The sequence below is a fragment of the Leptodactylus fuscus genome, chromosome 3 (genome assembly GCF_031893055.1).
Source record: "Leptodactylus fuscus isolate aLepFus1 chromosome 3, aLepFus1.hap2, whole genome shotgun sequence".
NCBI classification, from domain to species: domain Eukaryota; kingdom Metazoa; phylum Chordata; class Amphibia; order Anura; family Leptodactylidae; genus Leptodactylus; species Leptodactylus fuscus.
Window position 1 is genome coordinate 158,892,478 of NC_134267.1, and position 26,149 is coordinate 158,918,626.

Genomic DNA, 26,149 nt, shown 5'->3' on the forward strand with positions numbered 1-26,149 from the left:
CATAATACTATGTGAAAGTGGCCTTAAAGGGGGTCGTCCAGGAAGCAACGTTTTCTGCATGGATGCCAGGGAAGGTGGAAAAACAAAAACAAAAAACAAACACACTCGCCTCTCCCTGGTGCTCCAGTATCTTCCACCGTGGTCTGGTCCAGCTGCTCCTGAGGGCTTGTTCCAATGGAAATTCTTGCCGCATGTCCTCTGTGGCATGGGGCATAGGTGACACATCTGTAGCCTTTCCTTAGGCTGCTGAGGTCTATCACACGCAACAAGAAATTCTGCTGGAACGAGCCTCAGGGCACCAATAGGGCGATCAGCAGTGGGGGACAGAGAGCTGTGACAGTTGAGTATGTATTTTATTTTATTATTATTTTTTTTTTAAATGTAGATTGTGAGCCCCACATAGAGCTCACAATGTACATTTTTCCCTATCAGTATGTCTTTTTTTTTGGATTATGGGATGGAAATCCATGCAAACACAGGGAGAACATACAAACCCCTTACAGATGTTTTTTTGCCCTTGGCAGGATTTGAACACCAGGACTCCAGCGCTACAAGAATGTAGTGCTAACCACTGAGCCACCGTGTGGCCTCCATTTTATTTTTATTTTTCACCTATCTCTGCTAGCAGAAAACTAGTTTTCCTGGACAACTCCTTTAATCTTGTCCTTTTTGCATAGTTCACACATCTTTCTTCAGCCACTAACATCAAGGTTTCTATTGAGACTTTTTTGTTTAATTCATAACAGATCCATATGACTCTAAAGTGATCCACAAATGACATTTATGGCATATCCACAAGATAAACTATACATTTCTGATATGATAGGATACCATCTCTAAAATGGACCCCCCCCCCCCTCCAACAAAAATCCTATTCTGGACCCCCAATTCTAGCTAAGTTTAAAATTCATACTTTAAGTGGTAGTTTCTGTAAAAACAAACCAACAAATTCTCCAAGGTGCCCTGCTTCCTTAACCTCATTTCTACAGAGATTATGGAAAACCATGACATAGGGCTGTGAGGGTTGTTTAAAAGATAGATGAGAGTCCCAGAGGTGGAGCTGGCATCTATCAGACATTTATGGCATATTCATTGGATATGCCATAAATGTTGTTAAATGCCCATCTTCTGTGAACAGATGTCTAAAAAATAATATGTAATTGCAATCAATAAGGATGTTAACAGAAATCATCCCCTATATGAATTTAGATAACATACAATATCAGAATAATATATCCAATACCCATTTGCCTAGATACATCACAGCTGCTGTCGTTTTCTATCAGTGCTGGGATCTGTGTGCTCGATGGAATGGATTTGTTGACTACTCTGGGGCAGGATTTATGTGCATGTAGTTACTGAGCATATTCTATCTTTATTACATTAATAATAGCATCAAATGCATCCTAAACTTTGTAGTAACTACAGCTAACTGACATACACTGGTATCCCCTTATTTAGGCAATACATAGTGTATGCAGTGACTAGTTTAATTAAAATTGCGGCATATTTGTCCCCACATTGCTTTCTATGCACAATGCATCAGTATAGACAGCCTTGGATAATGAGTAACTATATAAACAAATCCTTCCTATATGCAGTGAGCCCTGACGTTAGCTCTTGGGGCCAAGTTATAATGCACCATAGATTGTAAAATGAGAGCACAACATATGTTTCAGAAAGCGCAGTTTAGAAAAAAATTGACATATGGCTTTCTGAACTTAGATATAAGAATAATGTAGTTTTATATATATATATATATATATATATATATATATATATATATATATATATAGCATAACCCGCATTTACATCTAAATCCAAAAACCTAGAATTCATATATGTATTTTATGTTGAATATAAGATGGTGGACATTGGACAATGGGACTGCACAATGACAACTCCAGACTATAGTCTTGGGCCACAGTTTCTGAGACTTTGCTCTATTGCAGCCCAGGCTGCTGCATTCATTAGTTCTAGACACAAGCTTCGCCTTCATTTACACCATTGAAAAGAACAATCATTGTCTTGGCCTCATTCCTGTTTTATTAAGTTGTACGGCTAGCTGTCATGTTTCTAGTAAGTTACATGTAGCAAGCAAAATCAGAGTGTGAACATGGAGAGACACTGCAGAAGTCTACTCCTACTATGCTGAGTAACACAATGACTTTGTTGTACAAGCTGACCTATTGTTATTGGCATAGTATACAAATAATGCAATATAACTTCCTAGGATGGAAAGTAAAATAGCACCGAGTACCAGGCAGCTGTTATACAGGCCAGTTTGTTTTATCTTAACATTATATTAGCAAATGCATAACATATGTAATAAAAATATTACTAGAAATCTCAATATCCTAATGCATTCCTAAAGAGCTAGTGGTCATTTTACACATCATACACGATACCTAACTCAATAGCCACAAATAATAAGCAATAACCAGTTAGTAAAGAAATGCACAGCCTACCTTTATTTTACAATGCCCTGATCTCCGCATGTTTGAAAGCTTCTTTGCTTCTATAGTCACTGATCTTTGAATCTCTTTTGTAGGCTGCCTTGTAAATCTGCTCCATGGAAAGAATAATTCCCCTCATCCGAAGAAGACTTACAGTAGTTTTGTGTTGGGTAAGTAACTTTTGTATCCTGTCAGAAAAATGTGAGCGTCATCAGAGGATATACAATATTGATGTCCTTCGCACTGTCACCGTGTCACTTCACAGATACAACATAGTTAAAGGAGCACACTCCAAATTCTAAATGCAAATATATGACATGAAGTAATGAAAAAACACGTCTTTCTCCAGAGGTCCTAGCAAACAATTAAGTGCCTGGAAAACGCAGGACTTAGGTTAACCAGTGGAGACCTAGTCCAGGGAGCCATAGGGAAATCTGATGTATTCAGGAGATCCTTGACTTAAACAAAAATCCCATACACTGCAGCAAAGAGAAAAGGAGACATTTCACACCCGTCCTAGCCCCTGCATCATATTGTTCATATCTATGTTCAACATCAATAATCTCATTTTCCACCTATGTGTGCTCCAGCTAGACTATTATGTCCTTGGATTGTATTTGTTCTCGCACAGCCAAGTTCGATCCAAGGAAATCTCTCATTGCTACAATCTCTTTCTTCTTTCCTCACAGAGAAACAAGGTTTCTTCTTGCTGTCCCTCTCCCACAAAAGAAACAAACAAGCCTTCCAGACACGAATAAGGTTAGAGTCGTATTTGTCAGCAGAAAGCCATGCTCTATGGATGCCTGAAACAGTCTTATCCGGTGTAGAAAATGTGAGCTCCTTTGAATTAGGGAGATGGAGAATGTGTAGCTCTGGTACCAGTCCGTCTCTGATTCATCAGGGAGTCTCCTTGGTAACTAGCTGTTCCTCTCTGATGACTCCTATTATATCAAAGCCTCTCAATTTAAAGGTAAAAGAGTCTGTCGAGAAACGAATCAGAATATGAACTATGTACAGAGGTGGATTGGTATCTTGTCTACATGTGGGTGTTATGTACTGTGTACAGAAAGGAGACTCACACATACATGTTCTGGAACACACAGCGTGACATAGTGTTTGACTAAACAGCATTTTCTCCTGAAACCCATCATTCATTTCTCACTTGTTATGCTGTGTCTATATAATGCATGCTATAAGTCTTATTTCTAGAGAAAATGATGTGGACAAACGGAGACGCAAGCTTTTATCTTATGTCTTTTACCTCTGCAGCATTAGCACTATGTAGCTATAGAGCATACATACAGGAAACTTAGGCACAAACAGTAATAAAGGGTTTTGTCCCAGGTTCTAGGCTGTCTCTCCTTCAAAGACTATTCTGGTGACTGCTGTCTCATGAAGCAAGTGGGAAAGAAGACAGCAGGGGACGGAATTCTGCGTGTCACCTTCGACCTCTCAAATAATAGCATATTCATGGAGGCATTCTAGTGAGGGGCAGGGTATGTGGACATGACACTGCAGTGCTTAAAGGGCAAGTTCACTTTAGTTTACATTTGCCACATACAGAAATCTGACAGTTGGAGACTGTGGACTGCCACTCACATCACACATGAGTGAAGGTGAACACAAATACACACGCGCTCGCACACATATATATGTACAGTACTGTAAAAAAGTTTTATGCAGTTGTAGGAAACCTTGTAAAGTAAGAATGCTTTTAAAAATAGAAGTGTCAGTAGTTTATGTTTTGGTTAATAGTTTTTTTGGCCTCAGAATCCGGTCCAAAAAATGGCTAGCCGCGACTGGATGCTGATGCAGTGCACTGCATCAGCATCCATTCATGTCATTCCACTCCAGATTAGGCCCAAATGAATGGTCCTAGTCGGGAGGGAGTGTTCATGCCGCGGACTCTTCGGCAGATTCCACTGCGTAATCCGTGGCAAGAAAGGGCAGGTTGCTTCTTGTTTCCGTGAGCAGCACAAAACCACTAGCGGAAAAAAGAAGTGAACAGATCCTATTGAAGTCAATGGGAGGCTGTTTTTTGAGCCAGATTCTGGAGGTGGATTCCGCGTCAAAGTCCGAGCCCAAAAAAACATGTGTGAACTCAGCCTTATAGTTAGGGTGTCCAGAGATAACAGAGGGCATTAGACATCCTGGTAAAGGTAAAAATTAACTAAGGTTTTCCTTTCAATCTTTACAATTTACTCGTATTGTATGGATAGCTGAGGTGGTGACTAACAGTGAATTTTTAATGGGATATTTAATGTAAACCTCTGAACCGTGTACTTGCTATATCTCCATTGCTATGTCCATTTTTTTTTTTATAGCTAAGATGTTATTATAATTGGGACAGCCCTCACCATAACATTTATAGACCCTTGATTGGATCACCACCACCCCTTCCCCACACAAAAAAAGACAGAGCGGAGATTCACTGTGGTGAACGTGGCTTGTCTGTGTACTGCACAATAAAATATAGTCAGCTATTCATTAAAATGACTGGCATGTAACCCTACAGGGAAGTGTTTTATTATATTAGCAGATCTTCTTATAAGCCTTACTTTTAGAACCTTGGAAAATGAATTTAAGTGTAGTAGAAACAGAATATACATTTATTACATGTATATACATTTTTTACCAAATTTAGGTTGAGGCTCCATGTTGCGGAAATTCTGCTTTTTTTTTGTGGCAGATTTTGCTACATTTATTTGAGCCAGGGCCAGGAGTGGATTTAGGAGAAAGAGAAGTCTAAGAAGCTCTCCATATATTTCCCATTCCTTTTGTAGCCATTCTTGGCTTTGACTGATAAAACTGCAGCAAAATCTGCAACAAAAAAAAGCTGCATTTCTGCATCGTGGGGCATCAGCAGCGCCGCACCTCCCATGAGGCGACCTGAAGCGAGCGCTTCAGGCGGCGCTATGTCAGGACCCCAGGGAGGGCGGCATTTTTTATTACCTAAGCCAGTCCAGGACAAGCTGTCCTGGACTAGCTTAGCATCGAGCGGTGGTTTGGGGAGGCCACTGGAGCAGCGCTGCTCCAGCAGCCTCCCCTCACGCTCAGGCAGAGAGCAGGCAGTCTCCGGGCCTACTCTCTGCCTGCGAATGGCACTAAGCCCCGCCCCTTTGCTGCACCACACCCCTTTGCTTGGCCACTCCCCTTCGCTCCTCCCCCTCCTCCGAGGGGGGGGGCGGCTTTCTGTAGTTCGCCTCGGGCGGCAAAAGGGGTAGGTTCACCCCTGGGCATCAGCCTTAAAGAATCTTGGTGTGAGAAATAAGTGAGCATTTCATGTTTCTCAGTCCAGAATTTATGACTGCGGTGCTTGCCACCATGCTATGCATAGCAGAGCAAATACCTTTAGGGTTCATTCACAATGATTTTTTTGGCACTGATTTTGACGATGAATCCACATCAGAATCCATGTGGAAAAAAAAGCCTTTCATTGACTTCAATGGGTTCCTTTTTCTGCTAGCGGAAAAAGGAATCCATTGAAGTCAATGAGAGGCTTTTTTTTCCATGTGGATTCTGATGTGGATCCAGCAGCAAAAATCAGCGCCAAAAAACTCATTGTGAATGGACCCTTACTGTTTCTGTCTTGTAGAATGGCCCACAAGGGAGCAGGGGAATCCCTAGTAGGTGTCTAGCCCCCCAACCTCTGCAATAGTGATGCATGGCACAGTACACGTATACTCCCATATGATAAAGTGGGTAGAATATTTAACCATTTAAGGGCTGGGCCATTTTCCCTTGTTCACGACCATACATATTTTTTTTGTTTTTTGTTACATGCGATTTGAAGGGCTGTAACATTCTGATTATTTAAATATTTTTTCAACTTTTTTCTGTGTTACATAGGGAGCAATGTGTGTTTTTCAAATGTTTCACTTTCTTTTAAATAACAACGTGCTACTAAAAATGTTCTAAAATAGTTTTCCCTCAGTTGAGGTCATTTTTATTTAGGTGACAGAGTCGTGTTGCCAGGGACAGGGTAATGTACAGGGTACAGAGATAGGATATAACAATACCAATTGTATTTTTTATTTTACTTTGTTTTGTGCACCTCCTATGCACAGACACCTCCCACCATCATCATGGGTGATTTCAACATCCCCATTAACACAAACCACCCCTCCACTTCCAGTCTCCTGTCACTCACTGCTCCTTTGGTCTCTCTCAATGGCCCTCCTCTGCCACCCACATAAAGGAGCACATGCTGGACCTCATGTTCACCTGCATCTGCTCTCTATGCAGCCTCTCTAATGCTTTGTCCACGCTCTCTGGTCACAACCGGCTGACATTCTCTGCCTTCTCCTCTGTAATAGACACTCCAACCCTTAAACCAACATGCCCCCGCAGGAACCTTAACTGCCTTTCTGCAAGAATGTAGAGTTGCATGCTTTCAGAGAGAGATGCCAACTACCTGGATATATAGTCAAAGGTGGTCACCATCTGGTTAACATACTGGATGAAGACACCAGTTATATATATATATATATATATATATATATATATATATATTTTTTATTTTTTTTTATTTTTTTTTTTTGCACTGGGTGCCTGGCATCTAGGCACAGAAGCAGACTGACCACCATGGGGCTGCCATTACCAATCGTCTTGCTAACAGATCTGAGTGGGCATAATCCAAGGCACACCTGAGTCAGTAAAAATAAACCAAATTGTGACAGTAAAGTTTTAGGAATTTGTAAATAGGAGACAGGCAATATTTGTATTTAGCTGTATAGTGGTTCTCCATGATTAATTCTACTGGTCCGACACTGCTTGTAGAAAACTCATAACCAAGTTTTAGGGGACACCTGGTTTGCCTTTACATGGTTCTACATGGTTTTTATATATGGTCATTAAAATATGTTATATTACAATGAATACATCACTGAAATATTCCATGAACGAGCTTTATTCATGTAAATTTATAGGATTAAATAAGAAAACAAATATTCCTATAGACGATTGTTAATGGTTCTATTTTCATGCAAGTCGTGAACCTGGAATAACAGTATAGCTTTCATAACATGTTACATGTTACAATATAGCTCGTTAATATAGGATATCATCTTTTAATTCAGAAAATTAGATCTGCTCAGAAAATGCAGTGTTAACAATAGGATCTATTTCCATTTTAATTTCCCTTTAACAGAGATTAGAAAACACATTCTTTCTTGTGGGAGGAAGATTTGGTAATAAGAGCTATATAGGTACTTTGCAAAAACTGCTTTGTGCAATATGCTCTATATAGATTACAGAATGCATATTGAAAATTAAAAGGGTTGTATTAGATTATTAAAAAATGGTCTTTTTTTTTTTTTTTTTTTTTTTTTTTTACACCAGAAACTGTTGTCCATTACTGTAGTCTATAGTGCAGTTCCATTCCATTTATTTCAACTAACTCAGTGATGTGCTGCAAGTATTGTAGAAGCCTTGAAGAAACTGTTTCATTACCCTGCAGTGCCACCAAAGGTGATAGGAAGCATTACACAATGTCCAATAAAATCAATGCACAGACTTGTTAGGTCCAACAGGCTGAAAGGCATTATTTGTAACCTAACCAGGGAAATCTACTTTTTATAACACTAAATGGTGTCTTTAAAAATGTTTTTTTTTATTTTATTTTTTAAACCAGACAATATTTTTTATAGACATTAACATTAAGTTTCAATGAGCCATTGATAGACTAGAGTCGAGTCAATCAATTGAAAAAAAAACTGGTTTTGACCCGAATTCTCCAAAAATTTAGATTTCTTTAATGATACTGAAACCTTTATGATTTATCTTGGTTAAACTAAAATGGCCACTATGACATTTGATACTCAGTTAAGAGAAGGAGCAGGAGGATTGCATGGTCTGTGTATTGTGGTCTTCTGGTGTCACTTCACAGATTCTCAGGCAATCATGAATGGTAGGTGAAGATTTTACAATGCGGATGTCACATATAGAATGCAATGCTCTCTCAGGAACAGATGTGTTATCATCACTACATGAATCAAAGCAACTGCAGCTATTGATAGTAGGAAAATCAATCAATTTTACCAGATAGGCAGAAATATAATAGCGGGGGGGGGGGGGGGGGGGTAAAATGGTGAATCCAGTTTTCACTGAGTTACACATACACTGGAAATTCACCTTTTCATTGCCATTAATCTCATTTTGTGAATCTTATTTTGCAAAAAAACATTTTTTTTGCCAGGGTCAGTTTAGCTGTTCTGCTGGTTTTCTGTTCTGTAATCTGACCGTTAAGTATCTGTAACATTCTTGTACGTTCAGACTTCTGCACCATCCACTGGCCGCATGGTACAGTGTAGAAGGTGTGTCCACTTATGACCCCCTGCTCCTGGGCCTCTTTTTCTGTTCTGTTTTAGCACAACTGAGAGTTTGTTTCAGTGTATTAGTCCAGCCAGTACTCAGAGCTCCCTCTATTCACTAACAGTTACTCTTTCATTGGCATATTACCTTCCAATCATGTGAGGCTCGTGTCCAGGCTTCCCATATACAGGCTATTAGTCCACACATGGGTGCTTGCTATTATCCTCTTTAGAGCATGCTAGCATGTTACTTTTCTCTGATATTCTGTATTCTGAACTTTTGCTTTGATCTCTTGACTATTCTTCTGAATTCTGACTTTTGTCCATCTGGTTCTGACCCTTTGGCTAGTTTGACCTCTCGTTCTTGTTGTTTGTCTTATCTGCATTCTGTGTTGCACTTGTCATAGGAAGGTACCATCATCCAGTTGTCCACTGCCGCTAGGGTAGTCGTGGCAAGAAAGTAGGGATATGAGGTGGGCTTAGCATTAGGGCTCAGTGGCTCAGTCTTTTCCCTTCTTCTCAAGATCCAGTAGCAGCTTTTGGAAAATTGCTTAATGAGTAATTCCCTAACAGTGTCTTCAATTGTTTTTACTGACAAAGTCATTCGTTTTAGTGCAGAATCTCCTTTTGTTAAGGTTTTTTGGCAATAGTGTTTTTGTTAATCAATATAGAAAAAGCGCTATTATTCACAGAAAGGCAAAACAAAAATCAAGTTGATTCACACAGTGTGTTGTAGATGCTATAGTACATAATCTTCTTTAAGGGCTTTTTATGGCAATAGTGTTTTCAGTTAGCCAATACAGAAATAGCACTGTTATGGCAAAAATAAACAAAGTGAAAACAAGCTGACTCACAAAGTAGGTTTTTTTGGGGGTGCAATAGCAGTTTTTCTGTAATGGTAACAAAAAAAACCTCCTCTATTATCATGCAGTGTGTTCTCGTCTACTACTCACTGACAAAGTTACCCCTTCAGTGCTTTGATAATTTTCTTGAAGTAGTTTTTTTCAGTGTCATAATTATTGCCATACACTATTATATAAGCAGTTAAGTAAAATGACTGAAAAAAAAAATCGGGATAAGTTAAAGGAGGTGGAGGAAAAATACTTTTGCTACTGTCATGATATTCACAACTGCAAGTACTAACAATGAAAATGTGGGAGGGAACAGCAGCATTACTTCTGGTTTTGATAAAACTGTCAGTAGCCACAGAAATGTAGTAATTCCTGAGAATGAAGATTTTGATTACTTAGCTCATTCATCTCAGTAACAGGAAAATATTGCATTTAAGAGCAATGTGATCTTGAATCAGGCTTCTGTGTATTCCTCATCCTCTTATGTTATTAATCATAATTAAATGCAGGTCCTTTTTGAGCTGTCAACCATGTCTCCTTCAAGAATCCCATGATCATGTGGAGTCAGAAAATAAAAACAGGGAAGACAATGACATTGCTGATGATTCTTTTGTGGATAGGACCTACCATCCAAGTTGGGGTAACAAGGTGACATCAGTGGAAGAGGATGGTTGTAATGTTGACAGTAATGATTCCAGCCTATGCGTAATCTCCAAATCCAAAACCCTACCTGAGACAGACACAAGGGAATCTCAGGGGGTGGTTATGGTGGTGGCATTGGCAGACACATTTCCAGCACTACAGGCATTGGTAAAGCAGCAACACGCAGTCATCTCCTATGTGGGAATTTTTTTATACATTGTCAAATGACAAATGCATGGCAATGTGCACAATCTGCAAGCAGAAATTTAGCCGCATCTATGCAGGAACAAATTTAGGTACCACGTCTCCATACTCACATGAAAAGGCATCACCAGCTTATTTGGCAAAATAGACATGGCAGTGGCACTGGCAGGGGAAGTTAGCTAGACCTACTCCTTCTCCCCTTTCTTGTAGGCAGGCCCCATCCATACCTAAAGATCATTAAGCCACATGATCATCATTATCTTCTACATCACCAACTTTTTCACCTTCTCCTCCATGCCAACATCAACCATACATAAGGGAATGTATTGATGAGACAGCAGGAAAGCTGTCCCTCTGGCCTTACATGGTATAGTGCCCCTTTTCCTGGTCTCCACACAGTATAACACCACTTTCCTGGGTTCCATACAATATAAAGCCCACTTTATCAGTACCCACACAGTATAACACCCCATTTACTGCTCCCTACATGGTATAATGCTCCCTTTACTACCCCCACATGATATAACCTTTCCTTTTTCTGGCCCCACACAGTATAAAGCCCCCCTGAAACATCACACTATATATTGCCTCCTTATTGCCCCCATAAGGTTTACTGCCTCTTCTACTGGCCTCCACACAGTAACTTCCCACTTTACTGGCCCACACATAGTATACTGCCCTTTTATTGACCCAATGAATGACAACAGAGACTGATGAGACCTGCGATTGGGCCTCAGCAGCTCCGAGGGTTATGCCGGCATCATTATACGTTATCACACTGGCGTGACCAATATGACCACTAATGCCCAATCGCAGATTTCAGAAGAAAAAAAAAATCGAATTTTTGGAACATTTTAAATGTTAAAATGAATAAAATCAATAAAAGTGTACGGCTAGACAAGCAGTTTGTATCCTCTGCTTACCATTCATTTTCCCATAGACATACATGTCATTGTCACTTTGACATAACTTCAGCTGTATTTGCCTTAGAAAGCTAGAAATGGGCAAGATAGAAGCCCTAACTGTGTCAGTGTCAGTAACAGTATGTTTTAAAGGGGCTGTATCATTGGGTAAAGTCATTTTTAACTAAGCACATACTTGTATGGCCTTTGGAAAGGCTATTCCATTCATAACTTTTATATGTAAATCACCTTAGTAGTTATTGAACGAGCCCGTTTTTATTCACATGCCAATTGGCCTCTATCGTGCACCCCAGAAGTGTCTATGAGCACCATCTACTATTCTCTGCTATTGTGTGAGAACAGAGAGATGAGTCAGCAGCAGCAACAGCCTCTCTGCTCTCACACACATAGAATAATATAGGGGGAACACAGACACTTTCGGAGTGCACGGTGGAGGCTATTTAGAATATGAATAAAAATGGGCTCATTCAAAAACTACTGACGCAATTAGCATACAAAAGGTATGTGTGGAATAGCCTAATTGCCTCAGTAGTTTTTGAATGAGCCCATTTTTAATTTCTATTCTAATTAGCCTCCACCGTGCACTCTGAAAGTGTCTGTGTTCACCTTATGCTATTCTCTGTGTGTGACAGCAGAGTGGCTGCTGCTGATGATGACTCATCTCTCTGTTCTCACACAATAGCAGATAATAGTAGACTGTGCTCACAGACACTTCCGGGGTGCACGGTGGAGGCCAATTAGCATGTGAATAAAAAATGGACTCATTCAAAAACTACAAAGGCGTTTTACATACAAAGGTTATGTGTGGAATATCCTTTTTGAAGGCTATAAAAGTATGTGCTTAGTTAAAAATGACTTTTCCCAATGATACAGCCCCTTTAAGCCAATATAAGATCTGGTCCATACTGAATTTATCCAACCCAAAGCAAAACTTTGGACTGAACCACATAAACCTGAAACAAATCTTCTAGCATAAACATTGTTCTTCTTATGCTAGAACCAGGGTATGCCATTATATACATACAGATATGTCTACGTTACCTTACATTGAAGTCCATTAAGGATTTACTGTACAAAACCAATTCCGTACATATCAGAACATGGTAGCAAAACCAATGACAGGCCGCAGTTCACAGCAAAATCACTGTGGCTGGACATAGGCACACAGATAGACATTGCAGATGGAGTATGGCAAATTTATTTATTTATTTTTTTGTTTAAATAGAAGCTGGTCATCTCACTCCACACATCTTTGGATATCTTGAGCCAAGGTAAAGAGGAAACATCTGCACATGATAAGAATTAGACATACATGTACACTAATGTAGATATAATGACTTTGTCTATGTGCCATTTCTAGCCTACAGATAAATAAATAGTCATTATATTGCATTTGTGGCAGAAGACATTTGGGCATCCTAAAGCTCCATTTACACAGGAGATATTATTATCTGTGTTTCTTTTTTAACCACAGAAAGCCGATTGTGCCAGCTTTTCAGTACAAGATGAGAAGGACAAGATCAAACAAAGGTTTCCTGAAAGCTAAAATAGCTGTGGCAGGTCAGGTTCACTGATTATGTATTCTACAAGACTGAATCTTGTCAGTACATAAAACAGCAGGGAAAATTCTAGGGAAGCAATGTTGCAAGGTAAACTAAACCAGAAAATAATATGTCTACTAAGGGATATAATTACTGGCAAGTGAATGCTTGTGTTCCTTAATACACTTACAAAGAAAGCTACGCGCGTTACAATCCTAGAATATATAAGTGAAAAAGGAATGGCTTTACGTACTTTATATACCAGCAGGAACTTAAAGAAGTATTACAGCTTCAGAAAATAAAGCTTGCTTTCTGTACAATGAAAATTTTTACAATATTCTCATCTATATTGTTGATCAATTCTTTACAGTTTTTGTCATCTCCACTCAGTCATTCAATAGAAATATTAACTGTTAACTTCAGTAACAAAAGGTTTTAGATCACTGAACTGTATCTGTAACAAACCATGCACCTGTTTGTCCTTCATATAACAGGACATGTTATTCCCTGAAAATAAACAGAGAAGATGCCATTGAATAACTACAAGTGTTACGACATCTTGAGATGGATCAATGTTCAGTTAATATAATAATTGAAAACTCAATAAATGCATTTTGCTATAGTTAAAAAAAAGTTTCACTAATATTTTGGTTTTTTTTGCATAGACCTTTTCAACAATCCTTGTAGCTGGTTTGATACCTCCTCTACCTTGGAATTTTTGACTCTGGATGCATTCCCTAGCACTGGTGATGCTAAGATTACTTTGCGTCAGACTGTTGTTTTTGTCTTACGGAGACTCCAGAGTAATTGTGAACATAGCCTGATATATTCTCTTTATGTGAAGGAGCACAGCTTCAGCTCAGCTCTTCCGTCCTATTTCTCCTCTTTCAGTAGCTGCTTTGTATAACCAAGCAGACACACTGTGCACACACACACACACACACACACACACACACACACCACAGATATTAAATGTATATTGCATCCTCCTTTCTTCCACTGCGAACTGTTGTCGATGATTTTCCCCTACAATGACCTGTGAAATGCTACATTCAAGTTGTGGATGGTCTTCCTCTAAAACTGTCCTGTGAGCTATGAGATGCTTGGAAAATATGCTATGAGCTGTGGTGAACAATCTCCCCATATACTGTATTGTGAGCTACTGTGGATAATCTTTTCCCTATATTGGTCCATGAGCTTCTCTGGGTGATCTCTCCCCACATTGTACTGTGAGATGCTTTGAGCGATTTCCCCCCACATTGCACTGTGAGCTGCTTTGGGCGATTTCCCCCCACATTGTACTATGAGCTGCTCTAGGTGATCTCCGACATTGTACTGTGAGCTGCTGTAGGTGATCTCCTCCGACATTGTACTGTGATCTGGTCTAGGTGATCTCCGACATTGTACTTTGAGCTGCTCTAGGTGATCTCCTCCGACATTGTACTGTGATCTGGTCTAGGTGATCTCCGACATTGTACTGTGAGTTGCTCTAGGTGATCTCTCCCCACATTGTACTGTGAGCTGCTCTAGGTGATCTCCTCTGACATTGTACTGTGATCTGGTCTAGGTGATCTCTGACATTGTACTGTGAGCTGCTCTAGGTGATCTCTCCCCACATTGTACTGTGAGCTGTTCTGGGTGATTTCTCCCCACATTGTACTGTGAGCTGCTCTAGGTGATCTCTTCCGACATTGTACTGTGATCTGGTCTAGGTGATCTCCGACATTGTACTGTGAGCTGCTGTAGGTGATCTCCTCCGACATTGTACTGTGAGCTGCTGTAGGTGATCTCCGACATTGTACTGTGAGCTGCTGTAGGTGATCTCCTCCGACATTGTACTGTGATCTGGTCTAGGTGATCTCCGACATTGTACTTTGAGCTGCTCTAGGTGATCTCCTCCGACATTGTACTGTGATCTGGTCTAGGTGATCTCCGACATTGTACTGTGAGCTGCTCTAGATGATCTCCTCTGACATTGTACTGTGATCTGGTCTAGGTGATCTCTGACATTGTACTGTGAGCTGCTCTAGGTGATCTCTCCCCACATTGTACTGTGAGCTGTTCTGGGTGATTTCTCCCCACATAGTACTGTGAGCTGCTCTAGGTCATCTCCTCCGACATTGTACTGTGAGCTGGTCTAGGTGATCACCGACATTGTACTGTGAGCTGCTCTATGTTATCTCCTCCAACATTGTATTGTGAGCTGCTCTAGGTGATCTCTCCCCACATTGAAATGTGAGATGTTCTGGGTGATTTTCCCCTCACACTGTACTGTGAGCTGCTCTAGGTGATCTCCCCCCACATTGTACTGTGGGCTGCTCTGGGTGATTTCCCCCCCACATTGTACTGTGAGCTGCTCTAGGTGATCTCTCCCCACATTGTACTGTGAGCTGCTCTAGGTGATCTCTCCCCACATTGTACTGTGAGCTGTTCTGGGTGATTTCTCCCCACATTGTACTGTGAGCAGCTCTAGGTGATTTCCCACCACATTGTACTGTGAGCTGTTCTGGGTGATTTTCCCCCCACACTGTACTGTGAGCTGCTCTAGGTGATCTCCCCCCACATTGTACTGTGGGCTGCTCTGGGTGATCTCCAACATTGTACTGTGAGCTGCTCTAGGTGATTTCCCCCCACATTGTACTGTGGGTTGCTCTGGGTGATTTTCCCCCCACATTGTACTGTGAGCTGCTCTAGGTGATCTCTCCCCACATTGTACTGTGAGCTGTTCTGGGTGATTTCCCCCCACATTGTACTGTGATCTTCTGTGGATGATCTTTCCCCTATACTGTTTTGTGAGCTTCTGTAGAAATTCCCCACCTAAACTGTCCTTTGAGCTGCTATGGATGATCTTCCCTCACATCGTGCTGTGAACCGGCTATTGATAGCAAATGGATACTTATAAGAGTAGTAGGGCTGTGGTCATTTCTGAGAGATGTTCTCAGTTCTCTTATGGCTTTTGCTCAGAATGGAGTAGTGTATAGAAATACACGAAAACTAGAGGAAAAGCTGGAGATAAATTTTAGAAAGATATGGTTTAAACTATAAGATACATATAACAGGCAAGATTATGTTTTTCAAAGGCATTCCTATCCTTTAAGTATGGTGCTCCCTCAGGTCCTAGGGTATGTCACATATATTTTCAGAAGCACAACAAATCTCCTGGGCCACAAAATCTGTAAAAGGGCCCTATACGTTTAACATGCCTAGGTGTTCCTATGTTTGTTTTGTTATCCACATATGCAAAGCTGAGGCCTCTCAATTTTTTACGGACACATCATTGTTAATTTTATAGTTCAGCTAAAGCAGATGGAAACTGAGAAAAACAGGAACAGATAATTCTGTTATGGATAAAAATGGATTATGCTGGAAAATATCCAAGAAGATATTATGTAATTTTTCACAAAATGTGGTGATTAGAGATGAGCGAACACTAAAATGTTCGAGGTTCGAAATTCGATTCGAACAGCCGCTCAATGTTCGTGTGTTCGAACGGGTTTCGAACCCCATTATAGTCTATGGGGAACAGATACTCGTTAAGGGGGAAACCCAAATCCGTGTCTGGAGGGTCACCAAGTCCACTATGACACCCCAGGAAATGATGCCAACACCTCTGGAATGACACTGGGACAGCAGGGGAAGCATGTCTGGGGGCATCTAACACACCAAAGACCCTCTATTACCCCAACATCACAGCCTAACAACTACACACTTTACACACTCAATACCACCTCTCTGACAGTAGGAAAACACCTTGAAACATGTGTATTTGGCACTTGCAGTGAGGAGAGCTTGTCACCAGCAGTGAATTTGGCCCTTGTAGTAAGTTGAGGTTGGCACCAACATTTGTTTTGAAAATCAGGGTGGATTGAGCCTCTAACCAGCAGAGTTTGGGCAAATTCATGGTGGAGGGAGCCTCTAAAAACCCCAGTTTGGACCAATTCATGGTGGAGGGAGACTCTAAAAACCCCAGTTTGGACCAATTCATGGTGGAGGGAGACTCTAAAAACCCCAGTTTGGACCAATTCATGGTGGAGGGAGCCTCTAAAAACCCCAGTTTGGACCAATTCATGGTGGAGGGAGCCTCTAACCAGCCCAGTTTGGACCAATTAATGGTGGAGGGAGCCTCTAAACAGCCAAGTTTTGGGAAATTCATGGTGGAGGGAGCCTCTAACCAGCCCAGTTTGGACCAATTCATGGTGGAGGGAGCCTCTAAACAGCCCAGTTTGGGCAAATTCATGGTGGAGGGAGCCTCTAACCAGCCCAGTTTGGACCAATTAATGGTGGAGGGAGCCTCTAAACAGCCCAGTTTGGACCAATTAATGGTGGAGGGAGCCTCTAACCAGCCCAGTTTGGACCAATTAATGGTGGAGGGAGCCTCTAACCAGCCCAGTTTGGACCAATTAATGGTGGAGGGAGCCTCTAACCAGCCCAGTTTGGACCAATTAATGGTGGAGGGAGCCTCTAAACAGCCAAGTTTTGGGAAATTCATGGTGGAGGGAGCCTCTAACCAGCCCAGTTTGGACCAATTCATGGTGGAGGGAGCCTCTAAACAGCCCAGTTTGGGCAAATTCATGGTGGAGGGAGCCTCTAAAAAACCCAGTTTGGACCAATTCATGGTGGAGGGAGCCTCTAATTAGCCCAGTTTGGACCAATTAATTGTGGAGGGAGCCTCTAACCAGCCCAGTTTGGACCAATTAATGGTGGAGGGAGCCTCTAACCACCCCAGTTTGGGCAAATTCATGGTGGAGGGAGCCTCTAACCAGCCCAGTTTGGACCAATTAATGGTGGAGGGAGCCTCTAAACAGCCAAGTTTTGGGAAATTCATGGTGGAGGGAGCCTCTAACCAGCCCAGTTTGGGCAAATTCATGGTGGAGGGAGCCTCTAACCAGCCCAGTTTGGACCAATTAATGGTGGAGGGAGCCTCTAACCAGCCCAGTTTGGACCAATTAATGGTGGAGGGAGCCTCTAAACAGCCAAGTTTTGGGAAATTCATGGTGGAGGGAGCCTCTAACCAGCCCAGTTTGGACCAATTCATGGTGGAGGGAGCCTCTAAACAGCCCAGTTTGGGCAAATTCATGGTGGAGGGAGCCTCTAAAAAACCCAGTTTGGACCAATTCATGGTGGAGGGAGCCTCTAATTAGCCCAGTTTGGACCAATTAATTGTGGAGGGAGCCTCTAACCAGCCCAGTTTGGACCAATTAATGGTGGAGGGAGCCTCTAACCACCCCAGTTTGGACCAATTCATGGTGGAGGGAGCCTCTAACCAGCCCAGTTTGGACCAATTAATGGTGGAGGGAGCCTCTAAACAGCCAAGTTTTGGGAAATTCATGGTGGAGGGAGCCTCTAACCAGCCCAGTTTGGACCAATTCATGGTGGAGGGAGCCTCTAAACAGCCCAGTTTGGGCAAATTCATGGTGGAGGGAGCCTCTAACCAGCCCAGTTTGGACCAATTAATGGTGGAGGGAGCCTCTAAACAGCCAAGTTTTGGGAAATTCATGGTGGAGGGAGCCTCTAACCAGCCCAGTTTGGACCAATTCATGGTGGAGGGAGCCTCTAAACAGCCAAGTTTTGGGAAATTCATGGTGGAGGGAGCCTCTAAAAAACCCAGTTTGGACCAATTCATGGTGGAGGGAGCCTCTAATTAGCCCAGTTTGGACCAATTAATTGTGGAGGGAGCCTCTAACCAGCCCAGTTTGGACCAATTAATGGTGGAGGGAGCCTCTAACCACCCCAGTTTGGGCAAATTCATGGTGGAGGGAGCCTCTAACCAGCCCAGTTTGGACCAATTAATGGTGGAGGGAGCCTCTAAACAGCCAAGTTTTGGGAAATTCATGGTGGAGGGAGCCTCTAACCAGCCCAGTTTGGACCAATTCATGGTGGAGGGAGCCTCTAAACAGCCCAGTTTGGGCAAATTCATGGTGGAGGGAGCCTCTAAACAGCCCAGTTTGGGCAAATTCATGGTGGAGGGAGCCTCTAACCAGCCCAGTTTGGACCAATTAATGGTGGAGGGAGCCTCTAAACAGCCAAGTTTTGGGAAATTCATGGTGGAGGGAGCCTCTAACCAGCCCAGTTTGGACCAATTAATGGTGGAGGGAGCCTCTAACCAGCCCAGTTTGGACCAATTAATGGTGGAGGGAGCCTCTAACCAGCCCAGTTTGGACCAATTAATGGTGGAGGGAGCCTCTAACCACCCCAGTTTGGACCAATTCATGGTGGAGGGAGCCTCTAACCAGCCCAGTTTGGACCAATTAATGGTGGAGGGAGCCTCTAAACAGCCAAGTTTTGGGAAATTCATGGTGGAGGGAGCCTCTAACCAGCCCAGTTTGGACCAATTCATGGTGGAGGGAGCCTCTAAACAGCCCAGTTTGGGCAAATTCATGGTGGAGGGAGCCTCTAACCAGCCCAGTTTGGACCAATTAATGGTGGAGGGAGCCTCTAAACAGCCAAGTTTTGGGAAATTCATGGTGGAGGGAGCCTCTAACCAGCCCAGTTTGGACCAATTCATGGTGGAGGGAGCCTCTAAACAGCCAAGTTTTGGGAAATTCATGGTGGAGGGAGCCTCTAAAAAACCCAGTTTGGACCAATTCATGGTGGAGGGAGCCTCTAATTAGCCCAGTTTGGACCAATTAATTGTGGAGGGAGCCTCTAACCAGCCCAGTTTGGACCAATTAATGGTGGAGGGAGCCTCTAACCACCCCAGTTTGGGCAAATTCATGGTGGAGGGAGCCTCTAACCAGCCCAGTTTGGACCAATTAATGGTGGAGGGAGCCTCTAAACAGCCAAGTTTTGGGAAATTCATGGTGGAGGGAGCCTCTAACCAGCCCAGTTTGGACCAATTCATGGTGGAGGGAGCCTCTAAACAGCCCAGTTTGGGCAAATTCATGGTGGAGGGAGCCTCTAAACAGCCCAGTTTGGGCAAATTCATGGTGGAGGGAGCCTCTAACCAGCCCAGTTTGGACCAATTAATGGTGGAGGGAGCCTCTAAACAGCCAAGTTTTGGGAAATTCATGGTGGAGGGAGCCTCTAACCAGCCCAGTTTGGACCAATTAATGGTGGAGGGAGCCTCTAACCAGCCCAGTTTGGACCAATTAATGGTGGAGGGAGCCTCTAACCAGCCCAGTTTGGACCAATTAATGGTGGAGGGAGCCTCTAAACAGCCAAGTTTTGGGAAATTCATGGTGGAGGGAGCCTCTAACCAGCCCAGTTTGGACCAATTCATGGTGGAGGGAGCCTCTAAACAGCCCAGTTTGGGCAAATTCATGGTGGAGGGAGCCTCTAAAAAACCCAGTTTGGACCAATTCATGGTGGAGGGAGCCTCTAATTAGCCCAGTTTGGACCAATTAATTGTGGAGGGAGCCTCTAACCAGCCCAGTTTGGACCAATTAATGGTGGAGGGAGCCTCTAAAAAACCCAGTTTGGACCAATTCATGGTGGAGGGAGCCTCTAATTAGCCCAGTTTGGACCAATTAATTGTGGAGGGAGCCTCTAACCAGCCCAGTTTGGACCAATTAATGGTGGAGGGAGCCTCTAACCACCCCAGTTTGGACCAATTCATGGTGGAGGGAGCCTCTAACCACCCCAGTTTGGACCAATTCATGGTGGAGGGAGCCTCTAAACAGCCCAGTTTGGGCAAATTCATGGTGGAGGGAGCCTCTAACCAGCCCAGTTTGGACCAATTAATGGTGGAGGGAGCCTCTAAACAGCCCAGTTTGGGCAAATTCATGGTGGAGGGAGCCTCTAACCAGCCCAGTTTGGACCAATTAATGGTGGAGGGAGCCTCTAAACAGCCAAGTTTTGGGAAATTCATGGTGGAGGGAGCCTCTAACCAGCCCAGTTTGGACCAATTAATGGTGGAGGGAGCCTCTAACCACCCCAGTTTGGGCAAATTCATGGTGGAGGGAGCCTCTAACCAGCCCAGTTTGGACCAATTAATGGTGGAGGGAGCCTCTAAACAGCCCAGTTTGGGCAAATTCATGGTGGAGGGAGCCTCTAAACAGCCAAGTTTTGGGAAATTCATGGTGGAGGGAGCCTCTAACCAGCCCAGTTTGGACCAATTCATGGTGGAGGGAGCCTCTAAACAGCCCAGTTTGGGCAAATTCATGGTGGAGGGAGCCTCTAAAAAACCCAGTTTGGACCAATTCATGGTGGAGGGAGCCTCTAATTAGCCCAGTTTGGACCAATTAATTGTGGAGGGAGCCTCTAACCAGCCCAGTTTGGACCAATTAATGGTGGAGGGAGCCTCTAAAAAACCCAGTTTGGACCAATTCATGGTGGAGGGAGCCTCTAATTAGCCCAGTTTGGACCAATTAATTGTGGAGGGAGCCTCTAACCAGCCCAGTTTGGACCAATTAATGGTGGAGGGAGCCTCTAACCACCCCAGTTTGGACCAATTCATGGTGGAGGGAGCCTCTAACCACCCCAGTTTGGACCAATTCATGGTGGAGGGAGCCTCTAAACAGCCCAGTTTGGGCAAATTCATGGTGGAGGGAGCCTCTAACCAGCAGAGTTGGGGGAAATCAGGGTGGAGGGAGCCTAGTATTAGCAGAATTGTGCAACGCTTATGGTGGATGAGTATGAGGATGCGGAGGAATTGGAGAGGTTGAGTACAGACATGGAGTTTCATGTTGGGGTGCTTTACACAGGTGGGCACAAAAATGACGGCTCTACCCAGTGGTGGTTCATTTTTATCAAAGTGAGCCGGTCGGCACTCTCAGCTGACAGACGGGTGCGCTTGTCAGTGATGATGCCACCGGCTGCACTGAACACCCTCTCAGATAGGACGCTGGCGGCAGGACAGGACAGCACCTCCAAGGCATATAGGGCAAGTTCAAGCCACAGGTCCAACTTCGACACCCAATACGTGTAGGGCGCAGAGGGGTCGGAGAGGACAGGGCTGTGGTCGGAAAGGTATTCCCGCAACATGCGCCTATACTTCTCACGCCTGGTGACACTAGGACCCTCCGTGGCGGCACTTTGGCGAGGGGGTGCCATCAAGGTGTCCCAGACCTTAGACAGTGTGCCCCTCGTTTGTGTGGACCGGTGAGAACTTGGTTGCCTACTGGAGGAACTGCCCTCCCTGCCGCCAACGTCACATGCTGGAAACATCTCCATCATATTCTGCACCAATTGCCTGTGGCAAGCATTGATGCGATTGGCCCTCCCCTCTACCGGAATAAAAGACGAGATGTTGTTTTTATACCGGGGGTCAAGGATAGCAAAGATCCAGTACTGGTTGTCCTCCATGATTTTGACAATACGCTTGTCGGTTGTAAAGCACCCCAACATGAACTCAGCCATGTCTGCCACAGTGTTAGTTGGCATGACTCCTCTGGCCCCACCGGAAAGTTCAATCTCCATTTCCTCCTCATCCTCCATGTCTACCCATCCGCGCTGCAACAATGGGACGATTCGAAGTTGCCCGGAAGCCTCCTGTATCACCATCACATCATCGGACAACTCTTCTTCCTCCTCCTCCTCCTCCTCCTCCTCCTCCTCCTCCTCCATTAAACGCAGTGAAGCGGACAGATGTGTGGACCTACTCTCCAGCTGTGACGGATCGGATGCTATCCCTAACTCCTCTGTGTGATCTGAGTTATCCCTGATGTCAATCAGGGATTCTCTCAGAACACACAAGAGCGGGATTGTAAGGCTCACCATCGCATCCTCAGAGCTCACCCTCCTTGTGGACTCCTCAAAGACCCGTAGGATGTCACAAAGGTCTCTCATCCATGGCCACTCATGGATGTGAAACTGAGGCAGCTGACTTTGTGGCACCCTAGGGTTTTGTAGCTGGTATTCCATCAAAGGTCTCTGCTGCTCAACCACTCTATTCAACATCTGAAACGTTGAGTTCCAGCGTGTGGGGACGTCGCACAAAAGCCGGTGTTGTGGCACATGCAGGCGTTGCTGGAGAGATTTTAAGCTAGCAGCGGCTACTGTCGACTTGCGAAAGTGGGCGCACATGCGCCGCACTTTCACCAGTAGCTCTGGAACATTGGGGTAGCTCTTTAGGAAACGTTGCACCACTAGGTTGAAGACGTGGGCCAGGCATGGAACATGTTGGAGTCCGGCAAGCTCCAGAGCTGCTACCAGGTTCCGGCCGTTATCACAAACGACCATGCCTGGGCCCAGGTGCAGCGGCTCAAACCATATTGCCGTCTCATCGAGGAGGGCATCCCTCACCTCGGAGGCAGTGTGCTGTCTGTCCCCCAAGCTGATCAGCTTCAGCACAGCCTGCTGACGTCTACCAACGCCAGTGCTGCAACGTTTCCAACTCGTAGCTGGGGTCAATCTAACAGCGGAGGAGGAGGCGGTGGCGGAGGAGGAGGCGGTGGCGGAGGAGGAGGCGGTAGAGGAGGAGGAGGAGGGGGGTGTTCTTCTCGTGTCCCTGCCAGGAATGTTAGGCGGGGAGACGAGGTACACCGGGCCAGTTTGGGAAGCAGTCCCAGCCTCAACTACATTCACCCAGTGTGCCGTCAGTGAAATGTAGCGTCCCTGTCCGCATGCACTTGTCCACGCGTCGGTGGTCAAGTGGACCTTTGTGCAAAGCGCGGAACTAAGGGCCCGCCTGATGTTGAGTGACACGTGCTGGTGCAAGGCGGGGACGGCACACCGGGAGAAGTAGTGACGGCTAGGGACGGCATAGCGAGGTGCCGCAGTTGCCATCAGGTCCAGGAAGGCGGGAGTTTCAACAAGCCGGAACGCCAACATCTCCTGGGCCAGCAGTTTAGCGATGTTGGCGTTCAAGGCTTGCGCGTGTGGGTGGTTAGCAGTGTATTTCTGCCGCCGCTCCAATGTCTGAGAGATGGTGGGTTGTTGTAAAGAAACGCCTGATGGTGCCTTTGATGGTGCAGGAGAAGGAGATAAGACAGGACCAGGGGAGGATGAGGTAGAAGTCAACAAAGTGGCGGAGGCAGATGAAGTGGTGTCCTGGCTCGTCCTCTGGAGTGCATCGCCAGCACAGTCAGCAGTGGCAGTGGCAGAGGCAGAGGCAGAGGCAGTGGCAGTGGCGTGAACGGCAGTCGGCCTTTGTCCTGCCGTTGCTGCCTGCCACTGATTCCAGTGCTTGGATTCCAAATGACGGCGCATTGAAGTGGTGGACAGGTTGCTCTTCTCAGAGCCCCTAATCAATTTCGAGAGGCAAATTGTGCAGACAACACTATATCTGTCCTCGGCGCATTCCTTGAAAAAACTCCACACCTTCGAGAAACGTGCCCTCGAGGTGGGAGTTTTTCGGGGCTGGGTACGAACTGGAACATCTTGGGAGATTCCGGGTGTGGCCTGGCTTCGCCTAAGCTGCTGACCTCTGCCTCTGCCTCTAGCTACCCTTTTTGGTGCTGCACCTGCCTCAACATCCACACTACTTTCCCCGCTTGACATCCCCCCTGTCCAGGTCGGGTCAGTGTCCTCATCATCCACCACTTCCTCTTCCAACTCCTGTCTCATCTCCTCCTCCCGCACAATGCGCCGGTCAACTGGATGCCCTGACGGCAACTGCGTCACATCATCGTCGATGAGGGTGGGTTGCTGGTCATCCACCACCAAATCGAACGGAGATGGAGGAGACTCTAGTGTTTGAGCATCTGGATACAGATGCTCCTCTGTTAGGTTCGTGGAATCGTGACGTGGAGAGGCAGGTTGAGGGACAATGAAAGGAGCGGAGAACAGCTCTGGGGAGCAGGGACAGTTTGGGTTATTGTTCTGTAAAGCTTCGGAATTTTGGGAGGAAGGAAGACAAGACTGTTGGGTAATAGGAGGAGAGGAGGCAGAGTCTGACTGGCTGCTGGACAATGTGCTGTAAGCGTTCTCTGACAGCCATTGCAAGACCTGTTCCTGGTTCTCGGGCCTACTAAGGTTTGTACCCTGCAGTTTAGTTAATGTGGCAAGCAACCCTGGCACTGTGGAGTGGCGCAATGCTTGCTGCCCCACAGGAGTAGGCACGGGACGCCCTGTGGCTTCACTGCTACCTTGCTCCCCAGAACCATTCCCCCGACCTCGCCCACGGCCTCGTCCACGTCCCTTTCCGGGAGCCTTGCGCATTTTGAATTCCTAGTTAGAAATTGGCACTGTATACCAGTAGTAAAAATTGTGGGTGCACGTAACCCCAATATATTCTTTGAATTCCCAGTCAGAAACTGGCACTATATGGCAGTAGCAAGAAATGAGGGTATTTGTATTCCCAATATACTCTTTGAATTCCCAGTCAGACAATGGCACTGTATACCAGTAGTAAAAATTGTGGGTGCACGTAACCCCAATATATTCTTTGAATTACCAGTCAGAAACTGGCACTATATGGCAGTAGCAAGAAATGAGGGTATTTATAACCCCAATATATTCTTTGAATTCCCAGTCAGACAATGGCACTGTATACCAGTAGTAAAAATTGTGGGTGCACGTAACCCCAATATATTCTTTGAATTCCCAGTCAGAAACTGGCACTATATGGCAGTAGCAAGAAATGAGGGTATTTGTATTCCCAATATACTCTTTGAATTCCCAGTCAGACAATGGCACTGTATACCAGTAGTAAAAATTGTGGGTGCACGTAACCCCAATATATTCTTTGAATTCCCAGTCAGAAACTGGCACTATATGGCAGTAGCAAGAAATGAGGGTATTTGTATTCCCAATATACTCTTTGAATTCCCAGTCAGACAATGGCACTGTATACCAGTAGTAAAAATTGTGGGTGCACGTAACCCCAATATATTCTTTGAATTCCCAGTCAGAAACTGGCACTATATGGCAGTAGCAAGAAATGAGGGTATTTGTATTCCCAATATACTCTTTGAATTCCCAGTCAGACAATGGCACTGTATACCAGTAGTAAAAATTGTGGGTGCACGTAACCCCAATATATTCTTTGAATTCCCAGTCAGAAACTGGCACTATATGGCAGTAGCAAGAAATGAGGGTATTTGTATTCCCAATATACTCTTTGAATTCCCAGTCAGACAATGGCACTGTATACCAGTAGTAAAAATTGTGGGTGCACGTAACCCCAATATATTCTTTGAATTCCCAGTCAGACACTGGCACTATATGGCAGTAGCAAGAAATGAGGGTATTTGTATTCCCAATATACTCTTTGAATTCCCAGTCAGACAATGGCACTGTATACCAGTAGTAAAAATTGTGGGTGCACGTAACCCCAATATATTCTTTGAATTACCAGTCAGAAACTGGCACTATATGGCAGTAGCAAGAAATGAGGGTATT

At 44.3% G+C, this 26,149-nt stretch overlaps 1 protein-coding gene across 1 annotated transcript in view; it reads right to left on the reverse strand.

The window, feature by feature from the left end:
* Nucleotides 1-26,149, reverse strand: part of KCNMB2 (potassium calcium-activated channel subfamily M regulatory beta subunit 2) — a 387,128-nt gene that overhangs the window by 211,261 nt on the left and 149,718 nt on the right. Inside the window, exon 2 of the mRNA XM_075268666.1 lies at nt 2,469-2,644. The gene's annotated coding sequence lies outside the window, so the exon portion shown is untranslated. The remainder of the gene's footprint in view (nt 1-2,468; nt 2,645-26,149) is intronic.